Below are 5000 nucleotides of genomic sequence, written 5' to 3'. Positions count from 1 at the left end.
TTTCCTTTCCTCGATTAATTAGACCCAAAATGGCCACCGTCGTTCTCTCGCTCTCCTGGACCACCATTTTATCTGAGGTGTTTCACCGGCCGGATTCGACGTTAAGCGTCGAACGTGGTCGCTCGTAAAGTAGAGATAAGTCGCCGCCTACCAGAAAGGATCGCCGAAACGGCAGCAGCTGCACCGTAGATATTATGGCGCCGAAAGGAGGCTGGAAAGGATAAATCCTTGGAGATTAGATCGTGGGTCCTGGCTCGAGTTTCCAACTCGAAGAAATAAAGAGAAAGAAAGAGAGAAGTCAACGCGAACTTCCAAAGTTTTACATCGAAAATTTAACTCTTAATGATATTAGAAGAACGTACTTACCTAAGCTAAGTTTCTAATCTTGATGTTAATCATATCGATAAAACACGTTCTAGGTAACTCGTTTGAAACTCTACTGGTACCGTAGAGCGAAATTGAAATTGAATTGAACTTTCGAGTCGAACGAATTCTTGATTCCCGAGACTTGTATCGAGTCGAGTCCTGATTAGAGTCTAAGTTAGAGCGAATAAATACCGTTCGTTAAGAGCCATTTCGTTCTCAATGGGAAATCTAAGATGGATAATCCTCTTAACTAGATGTACTGGTACAAACATATCTACTTACTTTACATGACTAATCACGATATTATCATTCGTCGAACGTAGGTATCTGATTGGTTTAGAAACGAGTAAACGAAAGCGGAACGGATTTGACGAGGAACGAAGAAATGTAAAGGAAAGGAAAATGCTGTTAATCGCATAGCTCGCTTGCCGTCCAAGGCTAAAAGCATGCTTAGCGAATGAGAAACTTAGACGCGAAGTGCTAATTTTCTTTCTCTCCCTCTCTCTCTCTCTCTCTCTCTCTCTCTCTCCCTCTCTCTTACTCGTAATTAAGGACAATTACGAGCTCGTACGAACGATTAAAACAGGCCGCTCGCCTTAGAAGAAGCTCGGATCCGACTCTAGTTCTACCATGGCGGGTCTCTACAAGCCGTTGAATATCGCGAAAATCGTGTTTACAACGGCGCGTAACGTTTCGTTCCCTCGTTATCCTTATCGTAACATGCGCGTTAAGTATCGTGACGGGATATCAAAATATCGTTGAGAAAGTCAACGAAGACTATAGGAATAATCTTCCATAAAAAGAAAAAGAGAGAAAACTATTCGCAGATCGAAAGAGAACAGAATTTAATAAAATGATGATAAATTAACGTAACTATATTAAATAAGATAAGAATCTCTAAATAGAATGAACAAATGACATGTAAATCGTTATAAAATCGCTCGTTATAATGTAACACGTAAAATCATGTCGAGTATGGGTATCCGCACAAAATATATTCTCTTTCATCCCAGCTAAAAAAAAAAAAAGAAAAAAGAAAAAAAAACCATAAAGATAGTTTCAATTCGAACGTATCTTTTCGTTGTGAATAGGAACGAACGAAGGCATCGATGTTGAACGAATAAGAAATAAAAAACAAGAAGAAGAGGAAGAAGGAAAGGAAGGAAAAGAAAAGACAAAAAAATATGAAGGAGGTAGGTACGTAAAAGAGGCACGCATGGTGGCTAAGAACGTAGCGAAGAAAACGAAATAATTGCCTTCTTAAAGTGGCACGAAGGCACATAATTTCTCACGAAAGGGGGCGAGATTCTCTGGAGCGAGCGAACGAGAGAAAGAAAGAAGAAAGAAGGAAGGAAATAAATAAAGGAGAAGAAGAAGGAGAAGAAGATGGCTTCGCGGTAAAGAGGGACCAATTTCGTCGCTAAAAGGGACGAGTATAATAATGCAATTATTGGCGCTCCATCTCTCTCTCTGCGTCTGCATGTTGTGCATGCGCCTCAGAACGCCGTTCTTATTAGCAGGCAATATTTTAATCTCAAATTGGATCTAATGACGTTCGTAATTCGCGTGAGCCCACCGGCCTCTCTTCCTCTCTCTCTCTCTCTTTCTCTCTCTCTCTCTCTTTCGCTCTCTCTTTCTTTCTATCTTTATCTCTGTAGCTCTCTCTCCCTCTCTCTCTCTCTCTCTCTCTCTCTTTTTCTTTCTTTTTCGATCGAAGAAACTCTTCGATCGTACTCTTCTCTTTCGCTCTTCTTATCCGTCGCTTATTATAAGATACCCAATGAATTTCTTTTTCAATGAAAGATTTTCTTCTTCAAACAAAACGATATCGTATTATCATCGTTATTCAAGAGAAACAAATTAACTGTCACATGCCAGTTGTTATATACTCTTATCTTATATAAATCGATGTAATTTCAATTATATCCAACAGTAGGTAGGATAGGAAGGAAACATCTTGGAATTGATTGGAAAGGGTAAAGAAAATCGCTCAATCGTGAGAATCGATTTAAGAAACGATTGAATCGTTTCGTAAATAATAATCCTATAATTCGCACCAAGTATCACAGAGTCGGATCACTGACAAATGATAGCCGTGTGAACGCTAAAAACGGATAATGAAGAGTCTCTTATGAGAGCGCCAAATTTGAACACGCGTTCGTGCGTTTGGAAGTTTTAAGTCGATGTCGTTTGCAAGAAACATCTGCGGTTAAGAAAGAGAAAGACAGATAGATAGAGAAAGAGAGAGAGAGAGAGAGAGAGAGAGAGAGGCGAAGAAAATGAACAAAAAAAAGAGAAAGAAAGAGAGAAGATTTCTTCTGGTACGCGTTCATCTCGGCGAGATCTCGAGGGCGTGACGAGATACGAGAGGCAGAGTCAAGAAAAGAAAAGAAAAAAAAGGAAGAAAAAACAAAAACTGATTGCAGGTACCCACGAGCAGCACTCAATTCAGATAATGGAATGACTTGATCGTACTACCACCACCTTCATCACCAACACCGCCACCGCCACCACCATCACCACCATCACCACCACCACCACCAGCACCATCACCATCACCATCAGGTTCGTCTTCGCGCGTACACCGTCCATCAGCCTCAAGGCCTTTTACCCAGGCCGGAATAAATTGCCATGCAGGGTGCGGCATTTCCAACCAGCTTACGCCGATTCCGTGCTTGTATACCACCTAAGTATCCGCGATTGGTATCCCATTTAAGGTGGCTTTCATTCTCATTAAAACCACCGCGATCGAACGAAACGCATTTATTATCCTCTTCCTCTTCCTCCATCGATTCCCCACCTTCAACTCTTTCTTCATTTCACCCATACGTTTTTCCACGTTACGGATACGAACATGGTATTTTTCTTTCGAAATTAGATGACATTTGTTTTTATATAAAAAAGAAGGAAAGAGAACATTGATTTACTCGGATAGAAAGAGAGAAAAAAAGATATAGAAAGAGAAAGAGAAAGAGAGAGAAAGGGAAGAATTCGTCCTAGATTAGAAGAGCGTTTTTGCGCAGAATCACTCTGTGAGAGATCTCACGGGACGAGTATCGTTTTGCCAACGAGATAACGCACGCCTTCGGTGCCTCTTTCACAATCACGAAAGACGCATAGCTATTTACGTATATATGTACATTGTGCATACGTAAGTAAGTAAGTAAGCAAGTAAGTAAGTAAGTACATATACAGTACAATACGGACAAATCGAAATCGATACGCAGCTTCTTCTCGCTCGAGGATAATTTCAAGTTGGATCTATGAATCTTCCTCTTTTGCATATTCTCCTTCCTTCTCATAACACGTTGTTATATTCAGAGTATACCCCGACATACGCTATTATTGCTTTTCATTTTATGTATGTACTCTTCAACGTAAAATCATTTAGTATCGCATTATAAAAAAGAAAAAAGAAAAGAGAGACAGAGAAAGAATGAGTAACAGTGAGAAAGATATATATATATATATATATATATATATATATATATATATATATATACATACACACACACACTATAAAGAGATTGCTATAGCAAGAAGACAATGGTTTAAATTTGAAATATAAAAAGTAGAGGATGAGCTGGCAAAAATCATTCAACGAGGATGGAAACTAACTCGTGATGGTGTTAAACGAAATAGAAGGGGGGAAAAAGGAAAAAAGGAAGAAAATAAAAAATACAAAGTGAGAGAGAAAGAGAGAGTGAAAGAAAAAGGGATAGCTTAAAAAGCGCAGCGTGGCGATGGCGGACGGAACGATCTAACTCGGCTTAACTACATAACTACATCTTTCTTTTACGTTCCACCCGAGTAGGGCCCGCGGCCACTTACCTTCTTCACCCTTTGCCAGCTTCGCCCTCTGTTCCTTTCCCTTTCTCTCTCTCTCTCTCTCTTTTTCTTTCTCTCTCTCTTTCTTTCTTTCCTCATCCGTACGACTTTGTCTTCTCCTGTTTTCTCCCTCTTCTCTCCTTTCTCATCAGCCATCCCCCCTTCCCTTCTTACGTCCACGCTATATCTTTCTCTCCCTCTTCCTCTTTCACCTTCCACGATCATCCCAGTCTCTCTTTTCGTCTCTCTCTCTCTCTCTCTTTCTCTCTCTCTTTCTCTGTATCTGTATCTATCTCTCTTTCTCTCCTTCTCTCATACTCTCTTTCTCGTTCCTACTCTTCCTTCCTCGTTCGTTGCACCGCCTTTCTGCGTTACGGTGCGATCCAGCGGAGTCGTCGGCACGGAAAAAAGGCGGCCCTAAAAGAACTTCATATTTTTTATGCCCTGACAGCGACTTGGGTGGTCCAAAATGGCCGCCCAATGATGTAATATAGTGCTCTCGCTACGAGCCATCTCTCTCTCTCTCTCTCTCTCTCTCTCTCTCTCTCTCTCTGTTTCGAAGAGAAGATGCTCAAAGTGAACGCGTTTAAAAATGCAAACTTTCTTTTCCTTTTCTTCTCCTCCCACTTTCCGCGCCTCTGGAAAACGCAGGTGTTTATAATTTTACCCTTGTTGTTATTTGCAATCTATGTATATCGAAAATGGCAAAAATGGCGGACAGCCAACGTATACACGGTTACGTGCAAGAAAGACTTTCGTGGACCAAGATCGAACGCGTTGCCTTCCGGCGACGGACGATAATTGTC

At 40.8% G+C, this 5000-nt stretch overlaps 1 long non-coding RNA gene across 1 annotated transcript in view; it reads left to right on the top strand.

Moving 5' to 3' along the window:
- Positions 1-3119, top strand: part of LOC122627707 — a 4585-nt gene extending 1466 nt beyond the window's left edge. Inside the window, exon 2 of the long non-coding RNA XR_006326918.1 lies at positions 2793-3119. This is a non-coding gene — a long non-coding RNA (uncharacterized LOC122627707). The remainder of the gene's footprint in view (positions 1-2792) is intronic.
- The last annotated feature ends 1881 nt before the right edge of the window (positions 3120-5000 follow it).

This window comes from Vespula pensylvanica, chromosome 3 (genome assembly GCF_014466175.1).
Source record: "Vespula pensylvanica isolate Volc-1 chromosome 3, ASM1446617v1, whole genome shotgun sequence".
Lineage (NCBI taxonomy): Eukaryota > Metazoa > Arthropoda > Insecta > Hymenoptera > Vespidae > Vespula > Vespula pensylvanica.
The sequence above is the reverse complement of the archived record's forward strand: the minus strand, read 5'-3'. Positions and strand labels throughout refer to the sequence as shown.